The sequence below is a fragment of the Macrobrachium rosenbergii genome, chromosome 1, assembly GCF_040412425.1.
Source record: "Macrobrachium rosenbergii isolate ZJJX-2024 chromosome 1, ASM4041242v1, whole genome shotgun sequence".
Taxonomy (NCBI): Eukaryota; Metazoa; Arthropoda; class Malacostraca; order Decapoda; family Palaemonidae; genus Macrobrachium; species Macrobrachium rosenbergii.
Window position 1 is genome coordinate 19280406 of NC_089741.1, and position 27061 is coordinate 19307466.

Sequence of the window (27061 nt, forward strand, 5' to 3'; positions counted from 1 at the left end):
GCTACAAAAGTTCTAACAGGGTGACATTTGTAATATGGAATTTCGTTTGGTGACGGCTTCCAGCTCGATAGACTTCCAGGAAGAGCGCTGGAAAGCTTCCAGTTGCTTTCTATTCAACGTTTCAGGTCAATTATTTCTGTTTACCGGTGACTATATTTCATAACAATGTTCATTCTGCTGCCGTCGTTTGTATCCTGCATTTTTGTTTTTTATAGATTCTCTCTCTCTCTCTCTCTCTCTCTCTCTCTCTCTCTCTCTCTATATATATATATATATATATATATATATATATATATATATATATATATATATATATATATATATATATATATATATATATTTATAATGTATATATAGAAATATATATATATATATATATATATATATATATATATATGTATATCTAGAAATATATATATATATATATATATATATATATATATATATATATATATATATATATATATGTGTGTGTGTGTGTGTGTGTGTGTGTGTGTGTGTGTGTGTTTTATTAAGCATGGGTACCCCACTGTTGTGCAGAGGCCAAACAGGACAAGAAGCGGATGCTTGGGTGTTTTTCGGATTCAGCACGGTCTGAACACGGCTGGGCACTTCCGGCGCAAATTCAGCATTGTCAACCTTCTCGAAGGCCTTGGTTACAAACACGTGCAACGGAAGTAGAGTCAGCATGGACACTTCCAGAAGCCTTATCCGGTTACCGATCCGGATTTGTCGGGAGTGTCACTGTGGTGATGTATGTTCGCTTGTTCGAACGGGAGTGGCCGATAAGGCAAGTGCGAGATCTTTTGTGAAATATGGGGCATTATTGTTGTTGGAGCCGTTTATCATAGACGGTGAAAAGATAGCTCCCTGTTACCCGTTGAAAAGGTAAGCTTAAGACAATTGTGAACATTCAGTGCCTTGCCGTTTATTTCATTATTTCCTAATGCCTGTAGTTTTTCTTATTATTATTTATGCATTTTCTTTACTGGGTTTTAATTATGTTATGGGATATATCCCGCATTGTCTCATATTTAGACTAAAATATAAAAACGTTTCTTCGATTGACAGATGTTACCGGGATAAACCCCACACAGGTGTACAAGTAGCATGGTCTGGGTGACCGTTTTTGACATCTGTCTTTTTTGTGTTTGACGACTAATGGACTTTGGTGTTAATACGGGACATTTAGTATTAATGTGGGGGAAAGGGGTTTTAGTTTCTGTTTTATCATCACTTATGCTTTAGTGACGTTGTAGGTGGGGGTTTAATAACCTGCAATTAACCCATTCTTTTTATTTAACCAATCTCATGTTGGGTTTATGAAATAGTCTATTTGTGTATCCCAGGTTTGATTTAAACATACCCGTTTAGATGTAGGATTGTATTAGAGCTTAAGGGAGAAAGAGGGAATGCGAGAGAGAGAGAAAGAGACGGTTTTCTTCGGTCAGCTACCAACCTGCGCGACTTTTGCCAGGTAAGTAACAACAAGGTTGTAAGAATGCTCATTTCATATAACATATATATATATATATATATATATATATATATATATATATGTATATATATATATAATGATGTATATATTCAAATGAACCTTTGTTCACTTTTACACGCGTCTCTTTTTGTATCCACAATATTACGCCCCAAATATTGTTTAATATCGAATTCGTCATACCTTGAGCGTAACTTACACCCAGTGAGAATTAAATGCCGGCGCAGTGGATTTTTCAGATAAAATTCTCCTTCGTTTCCATATTTTGTGTTTTCTATTCTACAGAAAATGACTTTGTTGTTCGATGATCTTTAATAATAATAATAATAATAATAATAATAATAATAATAATAATAATAATAATAATAATCCTGTTTTGTCAAATGAACGCAGTAAATATAATAATAGTAGTAAATATAATAATAGTAAAATACAATTAGTTTCCCTATGTTCTACTGTTCATAATTTTTGTTGCTGAAAAGCCACGAAGGATTGCTGGTGGGGGATGTGTTGCGAAAGAGACCATTTAATGAAGCCCAAATCAGACTTTGGCACAGTTTCTCACTTTCCAAGGAGACCCATTTTTATGAGCATATGAAGCATTTGACGTCAAGACCAAATCGTTCCGATGAGAGGGAAACAGAGAATATTTTTTAACGCAGGGAAGTCCCTTGCCTTCAGTAGCCCATTATATCTCCTGCTTCCATCCTTCTCTCTCTCTCTCTCTCTCTCTCTCTCTCTCGCTTGTACTCATGTTTCTGTTTTTTCGTGATACGAATCATAGATCTGAGGTGTCGATGGCGGCGGTAGTTTACCGCTAGTTGACAGAGCTAAATCAGTCAATCATCTACTCAATTATTCGATGACACATTCTGGAAACTTCCTAGGAACCTCGTCAGCACAAAGACACGTGACTAACCAAACTAACCAAAACTCAAATCCTAGAAAGACGACGAATGTCACAAAAGGCAATTCATGTATAATACTAGACGGAAAACTGGCAAATTACCGAAACTAAAGTTTTAGTGTCCTCATTCAGCTGTGAAAAGAAGAAAAACATGTTTTAGAGTCTTCGTCAGTGCGTGTTTGCCTCCAATATCTCTGGGCAAAGATATATGACTAACAAACTAACCAAAAACCAGATCCTTGAAAGACGAATGGCAGAAGAGATAATTCATGTACAACTGTTGACAGAAGACTTTCAAATCACCCAAGTTGAAGTTTTAGTGTCCTCCTTCACTCGCGAAAAGAGAAAAGCTTGCTTTAGAGTCTTCGTCAACGCGTGTTTACCCACGATATTTCTGGCCAAGCACGATTTCCTCTGAGGAGGAATTCTGACGGAGGAGATGTAAACGGCGCGGAATACACTTTAACAGTCTGTCGTAACATTTTACTGTCACTTGAGGGTCGTTCTCAGGGACAGCCGCTGTCGGACATGAGCTGTTGGACTTCCATTTTCTTTGTCCCAATTCTTTTTTTTTTTTCCTTCTTTGATTTATTATTTTCTCTTCTGAAAAAGAATTCTTATAAATGAAGAGAAATAAATCTTACCATTCTTGTTGTGACCACTTTTGCTATGTCAGTTTAAGGGTGTCATTTTGTATACCTATAAGTAATGGACACGTTCATTTTGTCCTTTTGGTTTATAATTCTCTGTGTCTTCTGTATATCTATATAATGACTGTCAAAGGAGAATGCACATCACGGAAAAGATTGAAGAATTGGATATATATCTAATGGATTTTAGGCCTAATTAAGAAGCTGTTTTGATGACGTGAAAAGCAATGGGCTACAAAGAGGCCACACAAAGTGGATGAACAACCGTTTTGTTTGCTTTGGATCACATGTGAGTATGTATATATAGATGTAAACATATAATGTATGTTGTATATTTTTTCACTGTATACCTCTTCCCACTTTGGAGTGCGTGGGGCCAGCTGGGCCAAACACTCTGGCTTCTCAACAAGACTTTAGGAGTGCGGTTGCTAGCCACTCACCATATACTGGTTCTGAGCAGAACCTGGTTCCCATTTACGTCTAAATATGTTGGGCGGTGGGTCGGGAATAATCCCTCGCCTTCCAAATGCAAATTAAGCTCTGCCATCACCAGTTTCCAGCATTGTGATACACAAAGAGTCCCTTTAAAATTTTGCCATTTATTTCTATGCTGTGCATCTACTTGCACTAATCTCCGCCATCTCCAGCCTCCCTTCTTACTGTTCTCATCCAAGAAGTCTGGAACTTCAAAGACTTTTGGTACCCAGAGGGTGAATGTGTCAGATTATGTAAATACCTTCATGGAGTAGCTTCTGCCCCTTAGTGAGCACCAGGTCCTGCTGAACAGCTGGTAGTACCTGGATTAGTGGCCGGAGCTCAGGGTAAGAGCTCCTTTTTCAAAATACTTCCTCTTTACGTAAAGGCTAGATCCACCATCGAAAATTGTGGCCTTGCTCAGGACGGCCACAAGATATCATTAGTAGTGGGATGATGGACAAGGTTAAGGCGTTGAGTGCTTGTTCTTCCCGGCTTCAGCTATGGATGACTGGCGGATGACCTTGGTTAAAAACCAAAAGGCAAGGACAAGAGCCATTGGCCCTGTTCATGTACAAGAAATTGGCTATTCTTTAGTGTATTTAACTAAGGAATCTTTCCTGGAGTCTGCTCTATGTCATTAAAGATATATACAGTATATATATATATATATATATATATATATATATATATATATATATATATATATATATATATATATATATATATATATATATATATATATATATATATATATATATATATATATATATAATTATATATTTGTATATATATATATATATAAATATATATATATATATATATATATATATATATATATATATATATATATATATATATAAATATATATATACATATATATATATATATATATATATATATATATATATACATGTAACTATAAATATAAATTTGTTTTTAATAACTGCATTGGCTTGTTAACATGTCGAACTCTTAACACTTTTGGGTATGCTTGTAAAGCCAAAGGCTATGTAGTTACAAGGGCATCCAAAGTGTGAAGATAACAGAGAAGTTAAGAGGTTTTTTCGGCTATTACAGGTACATATATATCTGGTAAAAAAAAAAAATTACACCGCTCAAAAATAGCCATACTCACACACTCACGCACACACACACGCACGCGCGCAAACACATACTGTGCGCGTACCTGTGTGTGTGCGTATGTACGTGTGGAAATATGTCTATTTATTCACAACTTATACAGCCTTCACTTTGTACCAGCAATCAGATCGAAACTCAAAATTGAAGTGAAAGCGAATCACATCATGATCAGCACCAAACATGAGGATCCATATTGGGTCTCATTAAAGCACTGAATATCTTACTTAATATTTCAACAGCCTCAAAAGCAGAAGGCTTCATATTTATGTGGAAGGGCTTCCACGGCAATTAATTTAATCTTTAACGAAATCTGCTTTTAATGAAGGTCACTCAGAGTCTGCGCCCCGCGAAAGGGCGATAGTTTCATGAAAGGGATTCCATCCAATGGGGGAATTAGCACAAGGGCATGTTTTCTTTCTTATCCTGAAGTGAATAAGATTTCACAGAACCATTTTGATTTGCTTGATGTTTTTCTACATTTCATACGCTACATAAAGCTAAAAGCCTCCTCCAAATTTACTTATTTAGAAGTATATGCTATGATCTTTAATCCCTAACGAGGAATGAATCTTTTTTACTTATTTTTTTTTTTTACCTTTTACTCATTATTGAAAGAATCTGCAAACTTTCCCTACTCACATCTTTACGCTAAAACACATGATAAAATCAGGTTTATTTTTTAAATGTGAGCTTGCAGTGTGCTGTGCCTTGTTTAACATTCTTATAAGATCGCTAATTTACCTCCTTTTAGTTTTCTGTAAAAGAAAACTATTATGCCGGCTTTGTCAGTCCGTCCGCACTTTATCCTGTCTGCACTTTTTCTCTCCTCTCTCAGATCTTAAAAACTACTGAGGCTAGAGGGCTGAAAATTGGTATGTTGATCATCCACCCTCCAATCATCAAAAATACCAAATTGCAGCCTTCTAGCCTTAGTAGTTTTTATTATATTTAAGGTTAAATTTAGCCACGATCGTTCTTCTGGCGACGATATAGGATAGGCCACCACCGGTCCGTGGTTAAAGTTTTCATGGGTCGGGGCTCATACAGCATTATACCGAGACCACCGAACGATAGATCTATTTTCGGTGACCTTTTATTATACGCTGTACAGGAAACTAGATTGCACAGAAGAAATTTCGGCGCATTTTTTACTAGTTTTATTTTAGAGTTAATCATCATTTACTACAGTAATGTTTATTTGTTTCAATGAAATGTTCCATTTCCGCCATGAATCAAAAATAAATACTTCAAGGTAGTCGAGATGTCTGTTTCTTTCCACTTCATTCATTTATATCGATGAATTTCGTCATCATTCAGTATTTGATTTTCTTTTAGCTGGTCCGCTGGTATGTGTCGGTAGCGTCGTGACATGCCGCTCAGATGTCGCGAGTTTGCTCCTCCCCCAAGGCGATGAAAAAAATCACTGGCTCTGTATTATGATCAATTACTGCTGCAGTGTGGTGTCTGCGGTGGGAGGTTGAAACCAACATTCTCTGGACGCTTGAATTTCAAGTTAATGGCCCCGTGGGCTTGTTCCATGTGAGTAGGTTTCATCTGCCAAAATGATGATTAATAATAATAAATTGATAACAAAGAGCAATCAACAGCCAGGACACCAAGAAGACTTTCTTCCTCTGTCAGTAACACCGACCTCTGTCCCCAACTTCCTCTTCCCCTTTGTTTTCTCTCTTCGCTAAATGGCCCACCTCAAAAGCCCTCATTCTCAGACCATCTTCTTCCATCACAGGTTTCGAGAACGTTTAGGCGACTTCACTTTCCCCCTTTGCCTTTTCCTTTTACTTTACAACGCGTCAAAATTTTTCGTCAAGATGGAATTATGGATGAAAATATTTTGAGTATTCAAATGGGTGTTTCTTTCATTCGTTTCTTTGTATTCCCATGGGAAAATTTACTCTCCCTGTAGACACTGCTTTCCGAGGAGGAATATAAAGATGAAGGACTTTATGATAAAGTGTATGTATTCACACTCACACGCACACACACACACACACACACACACATATATATATATATATATATATATATATATATATATATATATATATATATATATATATATATATATATAAGATGTCTGTGTGTGTAATGGGAAGCAGGACAAAGTTTGTGGATGTGCATTGAAATTCGTTAATCCCTTATGGTGAGTTTCATTAAATTCTGAATATACAGACACTATTTTGTTTAAATATTTTTTCCCTCTTTTCTCTTTTCTGTGGAATGATTTCCCAACGAAAAGGAATGAACAATGACGTAATAGTGCAAGTAATATGAAAAAGATTCCACCCACCACACCTAGCCCGCCTCGCCATCTCTCTCTCCCTTTCTCTCTCTCTCTCTCTTTCTCTCATGGCCCACTGGGAATAGTTCCAGGAAATTCGCAGCATCCCTGTCATCTCAGGAATCCGACCAGAGCATCCCAGATGGAGAAGTAATGTCAAGATGTGTCTCACCTGATTCCAACTGAAAAAGATATTCCCTCCAATGGCTGCCAGCGTCGCCGGGAAACGTAAACTAAGCGTCAAGGCTTCTCTCATTCGCGTCTTTCTTTCGGGGGAAAATCAAGCGTTCTTTTTTCAAAGGATGGTTAAGGAAATTTATTAAGAAAGACGTTATATGCAAGAATGTCTCAGATGGCGTGCAGTGTAGTTGTTTAACGATTAGTGTTGTGGATGATTTAACAGGAATTTTTAGTTAGCAGTTGGCATTACTTGATCTAAGTAAATACCTATCATAAAATGAAGACATAATCTGATGGATATTTGCACAGACTAACATTAATAAACAAGAATAAACAAGCAGAACATGCACCGAAGCTTCTTCGGCGCAATTGAGTTTTCTGTACAGCGTATAATCAAGGCCACCGAAAATAGATTTATCTTTCGGTGGTCTCGGTATAATGCTGTATGAGCCGTGGCTCATAAAACTCTCAGCCGGCCGTGGTGGCCTATGTTGTTGTAGTGCCAGACGCACGATCATGGCTAACTTTAACCTTAAATGAAAGAAAAACTAGAGGGCTGCAATTTGTTATGTTTGATGATTGGAGGGTGGATGATCAACATACAAGTTTGAAGCCCTCTAGCCTCAGTAGTTTTTAATTCCTGAGGACGGACAGAAAAAGTGCTAACTGACAGACAAAGCCGGCACAATAGTTTTCTTTTGCAGAAAACCAAAACTGAATTCTGACTCCATCTGCAACGACGGTAATTTTACAAGAGTGAAAAAATCATTCCTAGTAATGCTGACCAGACTCTCTTACTTCATTAGGGACAAAAGGACTAAAGTCATCCAGGTGACACTTTCAGACAGAGCATATAAAACAATCGATCACTACAGCACCACAGGCACGAGGAGCAAAACAAACAGAACAAGCTTCAGAACAACAAGAGCATGACCACGCACAGAACACTTTCTGTTCTTCCGTATTCCTGACCCTCCTTCGATGGTCTGGCCCAATATAAAAATAGTTCTCCCTCTCTACGTAAATTCCAGACTAACTCCCGTAAGTCCAGAGTAAATAACGTCAACAAACACGCGCGCACGCACGCATATGAAGGGAAATTTATACGGTAGCCGTCGCCTTCAGAATTCGAGTGAACAGAAATGGCTGTGAGGAATATTGGATTTTCTCGAAGTTTGTTTCAGGAAGAGAAGAATTTCATCCACAGTTTGACTTGGGGTAAGGAAGCGGTGTTTGGGAGGCCGGATGAAATTAATCTTTTAGGAGAGAGAGAGAGAGAGAGAAAGAGAGACTATTTATACTTTATTTCCTTGCAGCTTTCTCTTATGTTAGGGTTCTGTTGCATCGAAGTGTCAACAATTAAATAGCTTAGATCATCGCTCAAATGAAATGAAACTTGTAATCAAGGGAAACTTTATAGAAGCAGTTGCGTTATTTATACCTTTAAACCCGAAATTCAACAACAAAGATTGTATTCTTCGGAAGCTCTTTAAAACTTTCTGCACAAAATTTCTAAAACATAACTATATCATTTTCTTTCCCTCGAAATAAAAGTAATAATCAACGAATGAATTCCACTTTAATATTACCAGTTAATTGGTCCAAATCATATTCACTCCCTGTTTAATGTTATTCCCATTCTAGCGTATTAATAATATCTTTTCCCTTAAAGTTCTTCCGCTGACGCCCCTCTTTGAGCACATTAAAATGACGGAGGTTCTCAGCGTCTCAATTAACTTCATGAAAAATAGTACTCTTCAATTCTCTTTCTCTTCGTGGGTGACTTGTTTTCTTTTTTCACTGCCTGTTCCCAGAAGTAAGATTATTTCATGCCACGTTGGATGACAAGAGTAATTTACCTCCAGATGCAAAAACCCAGAAATGACTCCATTATTTATTAAAGTAACTGACGGTCGAAAATTCCTTAAATGAAGAAGCCAAATTAAGGAAGAAATGTGAAAAAAATAAACAAGAAAAGATGAAGAGTAAACCTTTATAACGCTAGAAATTCAATGATGATGAATGAATAAAGTAGATGGATTTTGGCCCCGTCTGTTCGTGTTGGCCACAGATAGCAGAGGAAAGGTTTGGAGTGACATTCCCCCCGTCAGGCGAGGCTGCCAACCTCGACGGCCTCAAGACCGGATAAAAGAGGAGGGCTGGACGTCGGGTTAACTCCGAGACCAGGCGTTACCGGGACTTATTAAAAACTTTTTTTTTTGGGGGGGGATGGGTAACAAACGCAGTGGATGACAATGAGACCCGAAGGTCAGTGGAGAAAGATGAAATCAAATTCCTGCTTATCTATAAAACTTCAACATTGCGTTTCAAGCTTTTCCTTTATGTAGAGAGGCCGATGGGAAAGGCAGCCGCGAGTCCTTATCTAACCCAGCCTCGAATATAACAAGGAAATTAAAGGGGGAAAGAAGCGAATTAAGTTCAATTTCTAAGGAAGAGACAAACCTGACTCTTGAAGAGTCGGGAAGCAAGGAAGCAGGAAGAGCGTTCCAAAGCTCGATAGCAATGAGAGATGCTCAGTTACTAACTCATGCAACCCGAGGATTCCCGATGTCCACAGAATGAACAAGAGAAGAGGAGACCACGCGGGCGTTACGGTATAACATTGTTGCACCACAAACTCGCGAGGTAAAGAAAATACATACCTAATTCATAAACAGCCTAGTTAGTGCTTTTCCGTTTTACCAAATATTCTGAACACTCAGGAATCAACTGCTTTCGAACAAATTTCATACCTTTCACTCCCGGAATGTGGCATTCTCTCTCTTCCTCGGTGTTCCTTGAATCATACCGCTGACTCTTTTCAAGAAGTGCGTCTATCATCGCTAAGGGAGGAAATCCATTAACAGTGATTCCTGGACAGACCGACGGCATGTTTTGGTATTCTTGCCCGTCTCGGTTTCTACACCCTGAAAATAAGAACAACAATAATGATGATAATGAAAATAATAACATCCTTTCCTGAGAATAGTCACAAAGAATTGGCCAATTTTCACCATAAGTTTAAACACCGAACTTCTCTTCACGGCAAGGAAATCTAGTTCTTCTGCGGCAGAAATAACCTCTCCGTGATTTCAATTCATTTTTAAAAGTATGAATTTCCCAGGCATTCCATAATCTAATGATCGTTACCATACCATCTGCTACGTTGCAGATCCTGGAAGAACTGGAAAAACTAGAAATAAAAATAAACGCACTGACCCCTCTGATATTTAAGGTGCAATTTGAATATTCTTTACTTTACTATTTCTTTTTAATTCAATATTCAAATGAGAGTTTAGCTTGTTAGAAACGTCCTTCTGGAAATATTACTTCGCTAATATATCGTATTTATTGTTCATTTGTTATCTGCTTCTCTTTTCTATCTATTTTATCTTTTGTTTTCATGTAAGCACTCAATACCAGGGAAACTTTAGAATAATAATAATAATAATAATAATAATAATAATAATAATAATAATAATAATAATAATAATAATAATACAGTAATGATGTAGGTCACACTGGTTCAGTGATTATCACCCTCCACTCACCAGGGAGAAACCCGACATCGATCCTTTGTGGGTAAAAACGAATTAAATGCCTCTAGTGATCTAGGCAATGCAGCACGTACCTGGTAGTTACTCGACTACAGTGGACTGTAAACAAATTAGGGGGAAAACTACGAAGCTTGATGAAAACCGTAAGGTTTAAAGACAATGAGGCCACTCCCTCTAAAGATGTAAAGCAGACAATAGAAAGAATTATAAAACATCTTTTTCCGTCTCTCTCATTCCTCCGTTTATTCCCTTCCTTTGTTTCATGATAACTTTGTGCGCCCCTTCCTTTGGCATGACACAGGTAATTAACACTCGCGATTCATCTGGAACAATGACCCCGAGAATTCACTCCAGTTCCCTGTCCCTCCCTCCCTACCTCCCTCCACAACTGTCTCGGTGACCTTCCTCATCACGGTCAGCAGAAGTTCTCTGAAGGATACAGTAACGACTTCTTTCCCGAAATGGTATTAACTCTGAAATGGCTTAATTGGTCGTTAATTACAGCAAGGGGGAGAGAGGAGTGAGGGTCCCTCGTGTACAGAATCCCGATCGAGATTCTGGAAATAAACATGAAAAATGAGAAGGTTAAAGCGAACGTTTTCTATGAGCGTTTTCTTTTATTCCATGCGCTTCTTTTCTCTACTTTATATCTATGTATTTTTTCTTCTTGAGCAGTCTAATAATAATTATAACAATAACAACAATAATAATGATAATAATATGACTGCAATGAAGGCAGAAATCATGCAACATTTAGGCAAAAATGCTCGTTGGAATAATTAAGAACAAAACATGATATATCCCCGAAAACGATTGCCATTAGTTGATTAAGATGCTAGTGGATATTAAATATTATTGTCCCTAGAGCAATCTTGCTTACAGGAGCCATTCATCCATTCATTCAATCATGAATGGGCTCTTCATAGACTAGGTAGAGAGAAAACCCCAAATAAAGTCTGTATGTGCATTGCAAGATAAAGATCCACTCGGTGGATGACATCGAGGTGGGTCGTGCAAAACAAGTCGACTTTGGGACTGTCTCGTGAAAGTGGTAGTAGGTCACAATGAGGTCCAAGAACCACAAGAGTAAGATTAAAAATATACATTTAAAGGGCATGGCTATTTGTGAAAAGGTTACGCATTATAAGCTCGCTTTTGCTGCAAGTTAAAGGCTACTACGTGATATAGTTTGCATAAACTAACTATTCAAAGTGCTTGGAGTGTTTTTAACACGTACAAATCAGTCAGTCCAAAACAGATTTCAGTACATGGATCAGAGCGATCGAATTTTGGTGCATAGTCCCTTTGACAGAAGATAGTGAAGGCATCTAACAAATCATGGCTGAAGTGACAACCAAGCAGCGTTTTCTCTATCTCTCTCTCTCTCTCTCTCCTCTGTGTGTGTGTGTGTGTGCGAATGTGAAAATCCTGACTACCTAATCTCTTCCTTCTAAAGGCATGGTGTTCGATTTTGCAAAAAACTGTCTTCACCGAGACCGATGATTTTGCCCTTTTTTGATAATTTTGTAATGATGACTGGATTAAAAGAATCCACATGAATCTGAGGAAAGACTTCCTCAGGAGACAGGAGGAAAAGAGTTATCCTGAAATGTTTGGGGTCAGGGGCAGGTCACAACGAAGCCCGGGAATATTGTTAAAAGATTGTTTATATGTATTTCCTGCATCTAGAAAATGATGTAAAAATTGCTGAAAATATGATTTTCAGCTTGACTGTACTTTTAATGTGAAGGAAGGACAGACAAACGGCAAGAATGACAAACCTACATTTAGGTTTGTATCATCATCAAATAGTAGAAGTAATAGCAATACTTGCATACTAAAGAAAATCAGCAGCAAAGGTATTAGTAGCAACTGTCCTTTTAGTAGGAATAGTAGCAGTAGCTGTTATCTACACCTTGCGGCTGCTCAACTTTTTTTTAATTACCTCCACAGCTGTCGAGATGAACTTTTGTGAATTTCCTGGTAATGAATTTAGTTTACTGTAAATTCACTCTCCAAAGTTATCCTAAATGTGGCTTTGATCTTTGATCTCCAAAGCTCTCCCCATCATTCTCCTCCTCCGAACACATCCAAGTGATGGAGATAATCTCCATCAACGATTTATAACCCCCAAAAACCAACCTAAAAAGCAGGCTTCTTCTCGATTCCCAGTTTTGTTCTCACCTCATTGTGAGCATCGAGATGGGAGATAATTTGACATTTTATGAGGTAATGATAATTATTCCTTTCTGATTATGACCCCGGAAGTGAATGAATTGAAAATTAAATGATGAAATAGTTAAAGGTTCAATTCGGATTAGAGCAAAGAGCTGAATCCAAATTTGGGAGGAAATATGGAAGTAACTGATGGACATATTGTAAGCTCTCACTTTCTCGTTCTGCTAGTTTTCCAGGTCTCATTGTTATCCATAACCGCTCACATCAAACCTGTACGATAACTTTCACTGACGATTCATTCCTTTTTCGTGTAATTCCTTTCAAAATTAAATTCGCCATCTGTCTCTGGTCCAGATTTCGTACATAAGGGAGCTTTCACCCCTCTCCTTTCGCTCATACACTAATTAAAGTTCAATTAAACTATTCCGAAAGTAATGGCGTTTCAGGGACGGTTTAACGGTCATTACTCTCAAAGGGAAGAAAAGGAAATGACTGAATTATACAGACCGTTCTTCCAGATCGTCTCGTCTAAGGCGTTCAAAGGAGGGAGCTGACAAAGAGATACTGACAGATCAGTATGACAAAAGAACTTCGGAACGAGTAATTAATACACGCCACGAGGGTTCATACGCCCAAGTCAGTCTCAAGCCAGGGTAAAAGACGAAGACTGATTACAGAATTTGAATAACTCTGTCAGTGTAAACCGAGTGCTACTGGAAACTGAAACAAACCTTGTCGGTTTAGTGCAAGCGGCAACGGACCTCATTAACGCGTCCCGCAGTCAAGCAGAGGTGGGAATAGAATTCCAAAGCTTGAAAATAGACGACTCATACAAAACAAACATGAGCTTGATTCAGGTTGCGAAGCTTGGTCTAAAGGGCTAACAGTCACTTAGTAGCAGCTACTTCCAGGTTAACTTTTAGTTTCCCTTACTTGGTTTAGCTCCACTGCCTTGTGAAAGACTGAAAGACTATTTAGTCCAAGGCTAAAGACCCCCCTTCGAAAGAAAGCGTGTAGTTAAAGGCGTGCTAGGTGGGCAAAAAAAAATTCCAAATCATTTCTGGCAGAGGGTACAGTGTCCCCACTCTTTAGCTGCCACGCTGTAATTCACGCCCAATAGAGATGGTTCCCTTCTTATGTAAACTACCTTTCTTCATAGATCTTGCATAGGCCTGCGTACAAGAGGCCTTAGTTTGAGGGCCGCTGGTTTGGAAGAGGGACTACACCAACCCACAACAAGCTGAGGTTAACAAGTTCTCAGCACACCAGGAACAGGTGCTCGTTAGAGCTACTCGTTCAGTTTAATTCGACAGTCAATTACTCTGACGTCCTCTCTCACTGTTAAAACTTTCTTCATAGAAAAGGAAAGTCTCCAAGAGAAAACCTTTAAATATAGTTTGATAATACAATTCCTTCGATGTCGCTAACTCTTGCTAGCTTTTCCTATTTATTGAACCGCCTGTTCGCAGAAATTTAGTCTTCTCTTTCTCTCCGCCTTGTTTATAACTTTATCGTTCTCGGTTCGACTCTTGCACAATCCTTGTCCCTGCTCCTTTCATCGCCCGAACCTATTTTCGAAGCTACTGTAGAGGCGGAAGGCTTTGATCTCTGGCGTGATTGGTCCTGAGATCTGAATGATGGCGTGCCAGGACTCTCATGACGACGGCGGATTGCTTGCATCCATTTTCAGCAAGATTTTCTCTTGGATCTTAAATAACTGACCTTCCTGTCTTCGGAGAGAGAGAGAGAGAGAGAGAGAGAGAGAGAGAGAGAGAGAGAGAGAGAGAGAGAGAGAGAGAGAGAGAGAGAGAGTTTCCTTTGACAATTATATATATGTGATTCCTGTCTCTAAGCTGCGATAGTCAACGAATTCTTTGTATATATTTTAATACACTGAAGAATTTTGAAAGATTCAGCATGACCTACGCACATACGCCTACATACATATACGTACACAAAACACACACACACACACACATATACATATATATATATATATATATATATATATATATATATATATATATATATATATATATATATATATATATATATATATATATATATATATATATATATATGTGTGTGTGTGTGTGTGTGTGTGTATATATGTGTGTGTGTGTCTGTGTATATATATGTATGTATGTATATATAAATAGCCTACTACAGGCGTGTGACTACGTAAAGTACAGCTCTTTCCAACAAGTTTTCTGGGATGGGGTTGCTGGCAACATGCCTTCTCCACTCTGAGATCTAAAAAAACCTGCCTTGTACGTTCTTTCTCTCTTGCTAATGATGCGAGTGTTATAGCACCAGCTCACCAGGTCTCTCTCTCTCTCTCTCTGCTATTTTGCAAAAGCAACAAAAGGATGAAAAAGAATGACCCCGCAAGCAATCTCAGACACTCCACAAAACTGTCATAAATCGCCATCATCATTACAAGAGATGAAGTGTTTTGGGGGACAAGTGTGGATCCGATATTTGGATTGTTTTGATGCGCTATCACATTCATAATTTTTTCGCCAGTTTACTTTAACAATAATCCGTTTCCAATGACAGAGGTCTGACTCTGCATAAAAAACAACAAAATAGACACTGCCACAACAGGACTTTTACGTCCAACGTTGGCCACTTTCCCACATACACACAAATTCATCAGCAACGTCTCGAACCCACCCAGGCACACTCCGGATTTCACCCCCATTTTTCACGCTTTTTTGAACTTCCTGGATGTCAAAGTCCCTACTTTGCCATACTTCTTTCATCCTGTCTGTCAAATCCTTTCTAGGTCTCCCTCCCCGTCTTGCCTCTATCATTTCCGAGCTGCGCACTCTTTCCACTAACCTATCGTCGCCAGTTCTAATATTTCTTGGGGGTCATCATCTTTATGATATTTACAGTCTTTTGTTTATGTCTTTACGGTAATCCCTCACGGGCTTCTACTAAACACGCCGCAAAGGTTAAAATCCTCGGGGGCCACTATCTAAGAAAGATCCAATGTTTTACCTAAGCCACTAGGAAAGAAAATAAAATTGTTATGCCTACACTAATGTTAATAAATAAATTCCAACGCTGATCCAAACTAAATGGAAACGTTGATCCACGTTTGTAAAAAAAAAAATTTCACCTATACCACAGAAAAACTTAGTTCCTAAACCAATAAAAACACTACTAATCCTAAACTGATGAAAAAAACCATTGCCAATTCTGAACTAATAAAAATGAATTAGGAAAACACTTTCTTTCACCCATAAAGAACAGTCCTTTACAATATTAACCTAAACAAATGAAGAAAAAGTTAATCTAAAACTACTAAAAATCAAAATGAAAATGATCCTAACCCGTTGAAAATAACAACACGTATTGTTCCTGAAAGAATGCCAGGGAACAAAGGCGACCTCCTTGATGGAACGGCGGCAGTCTCTAGCAATCTCTCAGGAGGAAATGTTTCCTTGGTTCCTTAGGCTCTTGTGCCTTTGCATCGGAGGGAATTCTTAACATGACCGCTCCATTAGGAGGTACAGAGAAAAGGGATGGTCATCTGGTTATTTATTCTATCTGCAGAGAGAGAGAGAGAGAGAGAGAGAGAGAGAGAGAGAGAGAGAGAGAGAGAGAGAGAGAGACGGACCTTTTCTACGCAAAAGGTCTTTTTCACATTCACCAAAAAATGTTTCATTGGATTTCATTGGTTTTCTAATTCATTCACCGATTGTTAGCTTCAATCATTTTGTGTCATCCGCCCTCTCGTGTTTTCCCTAACTTCTAACGAAGAAAAACCCCCCAAAAAATGTGAGGTAGCAAAATATCCAAGAGAAATTCTCAATCGGAATTTACCCTGAATCAAATATATAGTGAAAATTCCATTTCCGAGTGATATCCCTTGTTTAGACGAATCGAAAGACCTGGTAATTTGTGAGAAAACAATCGTGGATTAAAACGAAGCACCACAGAGACCTCACTCAAGGCAAATTTTCTTACCTTCCTTAGCCTGGGGAGGTCTTCCACCTGTATTTATCGTGGAGAAGCCTGCGGAGTTCCCAGCATCGTTGGCTATACCTGAAAAAAAAAAGAGGAAAATAGTGGTCAACTATAGTAATTTATATACAACTGATGCTTGGTTTTCGTTTCACAGGTCGATGAACAAGACATTTTACTTGTATTCTAGAATTATGAGCGATGTGAAATTAAGAAGTGACATTATATTCTCATAATACTTCAAGCATTTACAATCAGTTTTCCGTTTACATTAACAAATTAAACATAAAGACTTCGTATTCTTGTATCAGAAATGGTGATAACAATAAGCTTTCTTCTTTGAACATTTTCAATTTTATTAATAATAATAATAATAATAATAATAATAATAATAATAATAATAATAATAATAATAATATTTGCGCCGTTACAGTAGGTAATCCTTCCTAGTGACACAACACTTCAACGCAAGAGATAACTAACTGCTTCAAGAACCCTTCGTGGTCGGTGGAACTTAAGAAATGGCTTTCTGTGAAGAGAAAAACTAAGAAATTAAATGGACATCCAGGGACACCGGGATGCTATATTCTTCAATTTACATGGATCTCTCTCTCTCTCTCTCTCTCTCTCTCTCTCTCTCTCTCTCTCTCTCTCTCTCTCTCTCTCTCGCCGGTTCCGTGTGGCAGGTCGAGGATAACCGATTCATTTCTGACAAAAGTTTGAATTCAGCTTAACAATGTCTCGTTCATAAAGTCGCAGGTGGCAAAACGCCACTGCTGGTTGCATCTGGGGTATTCTTGAGGAAGATGTTGCACGGGGAAGACTTTGCAAGATTTTACTGGAGAAAAATATTGGAAAATAGAAATACGGCAAGAAAATGTCAGTAAAGACAGAATGACGATACCAAAGCATAAAGGGAATCTTTTGAAGAAGAAGAAGAAGAAGAAGAAGAAACAGCAGAGAGGGGGGATGAAGAATCAGAGGTAGATGAAAATACAAGGCAACTACGATGACACAAACAAGAGAAGGGGAGAAAAATGAATATTTTTGAGACAGTTAAGAAGAATCTGGCAAGAAAATAAGAGGTGTGAATGTAATTATTATTGAGAATAAAGAACGCTTTAATAGTAGTCCAAATATAACAAAGAAAAATATCTCTAAAGGAAAGTTCGTTTATTAATAAACTTTAGGGGTATTTATTCTTGATTACATTGCCTAATCTAGCATAAGAACTTGCATGGTCACTACGTATGAAATACAAAAGTAAAACTTTCTTCCCAAAGTGACCATTCAAATTATCAATACTTCTTATCATAATCCTGCCTTTTATTCATGAAATTGTATACAATTACGAATAAAAAATAACAATATTTATATATTTCGATGAAGAACAGTTTCCTTAGAGAGAGAGAGAGAGAGAGAGAGAGAGAGAGAGAGAGAGAGAGAGAGAGAGAGAGAGAGAGCAGGGACATTTCAAGATAACGAAGGGAGAACGGGAAACAAATAACTAATTAAAAGAACAACAACAGGCTCAAATGAAAACGAAATTTGGATAATGAAAGAACAGCGTACGAGAATGAGGGAAGAGAAAGAGGGAGAGTAGATACAAAGACAAACAAGATGGAAGGACGTAGCAATTGCAACTGTTCGGAAGGTTGACACCTATGGACTTGAAGCTGAAACTTAGCAGTTACTAATGGTATTTATGTGCAATGTTGTAGGCATTTTCTTATTCTCTTTGCAACCTGCTCTACAAAGTGAGAAGTAAATGTCTTTGTTTGCTTTCCTTTTAAATCTTATTCCGCAGAAGGGAGGTGAGATATATTCCCTAATACAGGTCGCTCAAGAAAACCACTTTCGTTCTTACTGAGTCGCTGTAATTATTTAAATATTCATTTACTTATGATTCATTTATTTATCTGCTTCATTAGAGGTTAACGAATCGGTTGCATCAGTCAGATACGTTTAACAGTTCAGCTAAAGATGAGGCTAACGTTTCCAACTACGATTATTAATAACAAGAGTCTCAATTCTCCGTCAATAGCAGAAATCTTATTGTACATTTATGGCCTTCTATGAAATAAGTGTCACTTAATATTGCACTGCCAGAATGAACCTGCCTCTTGAATCTAATAGAGGGCAACATAACAAATCTCATTCAAATGCCCTGTTTAGAGGGCACAGGAAAGTTAGGGAAGAAAGGTTTTCAGAACAACAACAACGCCAATAATAATAATAATAATAATAATAATAATAATAATAATAATAATAATAATAATAATCCACACCACCAGTATCAAAGAAACAAATAACCTGGCATATGCAGGAGCAAGACTACTAGTAGAACTCATGGGGACACAAACACCAACACCACCATCACAACCAACCCAACAGAAACCAAAACAGCAATCGCCTTGGAAAAGGCGCCTGGAAAAACAAATCATGGCGATGAGATCTGACTTGAGTAAACTGAGAGAGATGGCAGAAAAGAGGCTAAGAAGCAAGAAAACAAGAGAGGAACTGAATGAGAAATGCAAAGTGCAGGAGAAGGGATTAAACAACACAATAGAAGATATAAAACAGACACTTAATGCCAAAGCACTTAAGATCCAACGGTACATGAACAGGAATAAGGGATACCAACATACAAACTCTTCGGAACCAACCAGAAAAGACTATACAGCCAACTAAGAGGGGAAGATAACCACCAGGAAATTCCAGAAGTCAAACTAAGTAAGAGACTCTGGGAAAACATATGGAGCAATCCAGTATCACACAACAAACATGCAACATGGCTCCAGGAAATCAAGGCAGAAGACACTGGGAGAATAAAGCAAAGATTGACCGAGATCATGACAGACACAGTCAGGCACCAACTAAAGAAAATGCCCAACTGGAAAGCCCAGGTCCCAATGAAGACCATGGATACTGGCTCAAAAACTTCAAGGCCCTACACCACGAATAGCAGAACAACTTCAGCATTGTATCACAAACCACCATGAGCCCAAATGGATGACCACAGGGAGAACATCATTAGTACAGAAAGACAAGAACAAGGAAAATATAGCAAGTAACTACAGGCCTATCACCTGCCTACCAATAAAGTGGAAGTTATTAACAGGTATCAGTGAAAGGCTATACAACTACCTAGAGGACACAAACACTATCCCCCACCAACAGAAAGGCTACAGAAGGAAGTGTAGGGGCACAAAAGACCAGCTCCTTACACAAAATGGTAATGAAGAATAGTAAGAGAAGGAGAACCAACCTAAGGAAGGCATGGATTGACTACAAGAAAGCCTTCGACATGATACCGCACCCGTGGCTAATAGAATGCCTGAAAATATATGGGGCAGAGGAAAACACCATCAGCTTCCTTAAAAATACAATGCGCAAGACTAGCAGAGGTTAACATCAGGAGAGGGATCTTTCAAAGCAACTCGCTGTCCCCACTACTCTTTGTGGTAGCCATGATTCCCATGACAAAAGTACTGCAGAAGATGGATGCTGGGTACTAACTCAAGAAAGGAGGCAACTGACTTAACCATCTGATGTTCATGGACGACATCAAGCTGTATGGTAAGAGCATCAAGGAAATAGGTACCCTAATCCAGACTGTAAGGACTATATCTACAAGTACCTGGGAATAATGGGAGGAAAGGATATAAAATTCCAAGAGCTGAAGGAAACAATCAGGAAAGAATATATGCAGAGAATTAAGGCGGTACTCAAGGCAAAACTCAACACCGGAAACATGACAAAAGCCAAAAACACATGGGCAGTACCAGTAATCAGAAACAGCACAGGAGTAGCAGAGTGGACGAAGGCTGAACTCTGCAGCATAGACCATAAAACTAGAAAACACATGACAATACACAAAGCACTACATCCAAGAGCAAATACAGACAGACTATACATAACACGAAAGGAAGGAGGGTAGAGGGCTACTAAGCATAGAGGACCGCGTCAACATCAAGAGCAGAGCACTTGGGCAATATCTGAAAACCAGTGAAGGAGTACATGGGAAGAAGGATTGATAAAAGTAGACGAAGACCCAGAAATATACAGAGACAGGAGAATGAAAAACAGAACAGAGGAATGCCACAACAAACCAATGCACGGGCAGCACATGAGACAGGCAAAAGAACTGGCCAGCGATGAAACATGGCAATTGCTACAGAGGGGAGAACTCAAGAAGGAAACAGAAGGAATGCTAACAGCAGCACAAGATCAAGACCTAAGAACTAGATATTTCCAAAGAAAAATAGATGCAAATAACATCTCACCCATATGTAGGAAGTGCAATATGAAAGATGAGAGCATAAACCACATAGCAAGTGAATATCTGGAGCTTGCACAGAACCAGTACAAAAAGAGGCATGATTCAGTAGCAAAAGCCCTCCACTCGAGCCTGTGCAAGAAACACCAGCTAGCTTGCAGTAATAAGTGGTACGAACACCAACCTGAGGGAGTGATAGAAAACGGTCAGGCAAAGATCCTCTGGGACTATGGTATCAGAACCGATGGGGTGATACGTGCCAATAGACCAGACTTGACGTTGATTGACAAAATCAAGAAGAAAGTATCCCTCATTGATGTCACAATACCATGGGACACCAGAGCAGATGAGAAAGAAAGAGAGAAAACTGATAAGTAATAAGACCTGAAAATCGAAATAAGAAGGATATGGAATATACCAGTGGAAATTGTACCCATAATCATAGGAGCACTAGGCAAGATCCCAAGATCCCTGAAAAGGAATCTGGAAAAACTAGATGCCAAAGTAGCTCCAGGACTCATGCAGAAAAGTGTGCTACTAGAAACAGCACACATAGTGAGAAAAGTGATGGACTCCTAAGGCAGGATGCAACCCGGAACCCCACACTATAAAAACCACCCAGTCGAATAGGATGACTGTGATAGACCAAAAAAACAAAAATAGTAATAATAATAAAATCCAAGTGGATCTTGTTTGTCCTCCCCCTGCAAACCGGTTTGTTTGTCCTCACCGGGTGGGTGGGGTAGGTAGGGAAACGGGAGGGTAAGAGAGACATGACACATCCACCCTCCTCCTGCAAACCTATTTGTCTGCCCCGGATGGAGTAGTGACAGGTAGGGGATCGAGAGGGTAGGTGAGACAGCAGTGCCGAGTTCCAGTGCGTGTAGCGCGCGCCAACAAGCAAGTAATAATAATACTCATTGTAATCATTTACTTCTAATCTTTGCTTACTTCACTGAAGTACAGTGGAGACACAATTGATTAAAATGTACAAATTTCTCGGTGAAAAACTTTGATCATGCGATTTAACATGAATATACAAACATTGCACGTCTCTAAGAGGTTCCTTGCGCTCTGTATTGGTGAATGCATAATAGTTTCATATAACAACTAAGATGAATCCCTTTTCTTACTGCTACTGTCATTATTACGTTTTATTAGTAACTAATGTGACTTGCAAGGAGACCATTATTATTTATCATTTTGACGTTTTTAATAGCACGTTTCACAAATTAATGACGTTTCCTCTTTATTATTTTAGAAATAGGTGTGCTATAATTTTGCTTTGAGTATCAATCACTCAACCAGTGTTCTCCAGGGAATAGACCGAGCATGTCATTCGAACTAAAAGCAAATTACGATGGTAATATTCAGCTCAAAGGCATTCATCATGTATGTGAATATCATCATGCAGGATATGTCCTATAATCAGGCACTCAACCTTTTCTATTTTTCCCTTTAATTAAATATGAGTTTGTTCACTTAAAGGTTGTGATCATCCCGTGGAGGCCGTTAGTTAAGGTTGTTGGTATTGAATATGGCTGAGCATACGTCAGGCTGACACAGTTACTTGATGGAGGTTGTCAAAGGAAGGGGGTTCGGTGAGAGAGAGAGAGAGAGAGAGAGAGAGAGAGAGAGAGAGAGAGAGAGAGAGAGAGAGAGAGAGGTGGCAAGGGGTAGAGAATTCTAAAATATTATTTGGAGCTTTGTTGATTGATTGATTATGAAATTCAGGTCTTGAAGACCAAGCGCCGGAACCTGGAGCTTTGTTAATAACCTTTTTAAGCAGATGCACTTGTTGCAAGAATGAATATATAAAAAATCTCCCTATAATATCCAAAGTGCCAATCGCTGATCTCAATAGATTAAAGTGCAAAACATAATTAGTGGGCAAAACGTACTCAGGTTTGTTGTGATGCCAGTTTTAGTAACCATAAATCAATCGCCTTCAATTTCGGAGGTCTTAATTTGAACCATCAGGCGAGTCCACCTTTGGAGACTGTCATAGAGTTTATGATTTTCTTGAATAATTTTCTTTTGGTTTTCAAAGCTGGTAGAGAATAAATGCTTGTAACCATGAAGCTTAATCTTACATGTATAAAACAAACGGAAATACAACTACAGTATATAAAACCGAAAGCTAGTGGAATAGAACATAGTTCACAAACTGCGGATAACAAACTGAGGAGGAGAAATTAATTATATTCGCTTCCCCGAACTTGTGGTTATATCTTACATTTGGTGTTTGCCTGGGGAAGGTTCTTAGGGAAGACTGGTGGTGCCAAAGGAAATACCGTCAGGAGAAACACGAAGAGTGAAGAGAAAAGTTAGAAGGATTCTTTTCACTGCTCCTTAGACCAAGTGAAGTGTGTCTGTACCGAATCAATGATACGGAAGAAAGTGCCCTGGACCCCAGTCTCTGAAGATACAGGGTCAGTGAGGGCTTTGGTACTTGTAAAGAAGTGGGGGGAGGTTGCGAGAAGAGGTATATTAGACGGCATAAGTTGCTCGCACACCATCGGCACAAATGCTCCATACAGCCAGTGTTCTCAGATGAATCCATTATCGGGGTCGCTGTTTTTAATGAATCTTTTGCAAGTTTTCAGTTTTCTCCCTGGAACTAAAAGCACATAGGAAAGGCTCTTCAACAACTCCAGATAGCCAGCGTAGTAGTGAATTCCAACTGCAAACTAACTTATATCGTCCTTCCTCTGAATATTAAGAAGAATTACGATTAACGATATGACAGAACAAAGGATGCATTATCAACACGTCAACAACGCTTTTAATGGGCACATTAACAAAGGTCTCTGTTAATAATGCCGGGAACAAAGACATTTGCTTAATACTGGAAAAGCATCATTAGTGTTAACACTCACAAAGTACATAAATGGAGTGGCGTCGTCAGAAAGAATGTCAATCAATTAAACACATTCAAATTTATTGGAAAATGATTCGAACTTCCACGTAAACAAAAGCCAAATCAGACATTGTTAACTATATGAGATTGCAATGGGCGTAAGTGCCTTGATTTCTGGGATGAAGTTGCTGGCCTCATACCACATCTCCGTCGATGGCTGCGGGAGCTCATTTACCTAAGGCGCCTGGGAATTACTGGTTATTAGTTTAAAAGTAACGATAAGATTAGAAATACCTTATCTCTTCCCTTAGTGTCGCGGTTGGTAAGACCGAGCCCAGAGGTCTATACTTGGCATGCGATTCCACTGGCACCTTACCACACCTACGGGCCGCCTTTAGTCAAGGGCATGTGTTGGCATAAGGCCGGTTTAATCGATAATATCTTACCAAAGAACTTGCTCCATGTATGAACAATCTATTGGATATCTTATTTGTTTAACTGGTGATCCCCCGCCCCACCCCACCCCGCCCCTGCATGCGGGACGTAGTTGATGCATAAGCTCCCGTGGCCCTCTGGGTGGACACGAGTGCGGGGCCAACAGCCCACCCCAAAAACACACTATCACAAGCTTGCAATATGTTTCAGTTATTACTGGGCACGGTATTAGGTCACACCGGGGACCAAAAATAGAACAGTGAGGACTTGTGATTTTAATAGTGACTTATAGAGTTGGATGATTGAAATTCTTACTTGGAGAGTCTCTGTGTAAGGCTCAGAGACGGCGACTTCCAAGAAATCGTAAATTACATTGTGTACAATTCCGTTTATATCAAAAAGCCTCAAGTGGCTACTGGTAACCGATCTAATAATGATGATCTATGACTACTTGTAGTCGTGCAACTGTCTGCCTATGTTTAAAGTACACACACCTTTATAAACAGAACTATGATAGTAATAAATAAACTATAAGATACGTATTTTAGATTTTAAACTTTCAAGAAATCTCAAATATAATCATGATGCACTAAAACTTATTTTTTTACACATTTCAACACAATTCCTAAAAACACCTTTTAATCAAATATCTCATTGAGCATCATACAATAATTATGCTATGCATCAGTGAAACAGAAAAGATATATTTTTTCAGTATGAAGCCTGATTAAAAGCCTCTCTTGATGCGAATGGCCTGAAATATCATCAGTAAAAATCCAGGCTTATTTTTGCTTTGAATATGTCTCTTTCATCAGTGAAATGTATGCAGATGAAGAGAAGGTAATTAATGAAATTGTTACTGATACAATTGGAGCATATTCTGAACTGGAGGAGATTATGCATTGCAGAAGCTGCAGTTTGCAGACTACGTGGCCAATGACGGGAATGGTCATTGCAGATGTTTATGGCCTTATTATCATTATTATTATTATTATTATTCCATCATGTGCGCTTTTTAGTTTTCTGTAAAAGAAAACTCCGTCCGCCCTCAGGTCTTAAAAACTACTAAGGCTAGAGACCTACAAGTTGGTATGTTGATCATCCACCCTCCAATCATCAAACATTCCAAATTGCAGCCCTCTGGCCTCAGTAGCTATTTTATTTAAGGTTAAAGTTAGCCATGATCGTGCGTCTGGCAACGTTACAGGACAGGCCACCACCGGGCAGAAAGTTTCATGGGCCGCGGTTCATACGGCATTATACCGAGACCACCTAAAGCTAGATCTATTTTCAGTGGCCTTGATTATACGCTGTACAGAAAATTCGATTGCTGCGAAGAAACTTCGACGCATTTTTTACTTGTTCTTTATTGCAGCAGACGCTGGTACCCACGTACAGCTGCGTGGACTGCTGGGTGATTAGCCTCGAGCGATACGAAAGGCCCAACCAACTGAGGGTTTTAGTTCCGCCCTCTAGCGGAGATGTGATGAAACCACCACGCTTCGAACTTCCGCTTAAGATCTTAACGTTTCCTTCTTGCTTTTATCGCCAATGACTGACGGCATGAATAGCAGATAATAAATATATCGAAGTGTTTATTCTCGTTTACGAAGTTCGTGTTTGCAACTTATGTTGGAGACGAACTTCAGAGGATTTTTTATACTATATCGAAATGCAACGACAGCATGATTCTGCATATTATTAATCATTTCTTTGTGGTAGGTTTATTTAGTGTGCAATGAAAAGTGTTTTCATCTTTCAACACTGAATATGAATGCTCCTTGTCCAGTAATTGCTTTCTATCTAAACCTGGTTGGTGATAAGATGACCGACATTTTTTGCATTCTTTATTTTTTTCAGCTCCAGGTTTGGCTGTATTAGCTTTTGTTGATTGGTTCATTCAAAATTTCTTTCCGCTGCGCAATAGCGCAAATATAGTTATGGAAACGACTGTGCGGTATTTTAAGATAACATGAAACTTCACAAGATAAATTTCATTTTGTCTTCTCAAAAAAGCTGTCATGAAAATGCATAAATAATAACTAAATATACTGTATTTACGAAACATTAAAATTATTTTCTCAACGTAATTCAAGTGCACTGATCCTTACTCCGCACACGTTATGAAACAGTCTCGATTAACAATAATTTCTCTTTAATGCAAATGTGTTTTAAAACCTACATCATGAAAGTTATACACACGTTTTGATGGCTTTTCATTAACTTTGTTTCTTTATCTCAAAAGAGATGGTAACCCTAAGGTTGCAACATCTGCTAATGCTATTTGCCAATTATTCAAAGTGCCTGCGTCATTTTCGTTTTCTTCTACAAAAAGCAGGAAGATGGTGCTTCCTTTAAATTCACTTCTGTTACAAAAACAACAATGGAAGCCATGCCAATAAATACTGCATCTACACCAAAAACCTAACAAGGTGTTCCCTGGAACAGAATAAATTAGTAAAATTCCGTTTACTATTTCCAAGTAATCCGGTTAACGAGCAAACAGAATGATAATCCAACACACACACACACACGCACACACATACACACACAAAACACAACCTCCTGAGAGGCGAGAAAAACCTCAGAAACACAAACGTTCGACCTTTTCCTCATCAGAGCGACGATT

The 27061-nt window shown here is 38.6% G+C and overlaps 1 long non-coding RNA gene across 1 annotated transcript in view; it reads right to left on the reverse strand.

Annotated features, from left to right (window-relative positions):
• LOC136841494 (uncharacterized) overlaps window positions 1-27061 on the reverse strand; it is a 409598-nt gene that overhangs the window by 2871 nt on the left and 379666 nt on the right. The window contains exons 3-4 of the long non-coding RNA XR_010853966.1: window positions 16862-16939; window positions 9902-10075 (exon numbers count right to left, since the gene is read on the reverse strand). This is a non-coding gene — a long non-coding RNA (uncharacterized lncRNA). The remainder of the gene's footprint in view (window positions 1-9901; window positions 10076-16861; window positions 16940-27061) is intronic.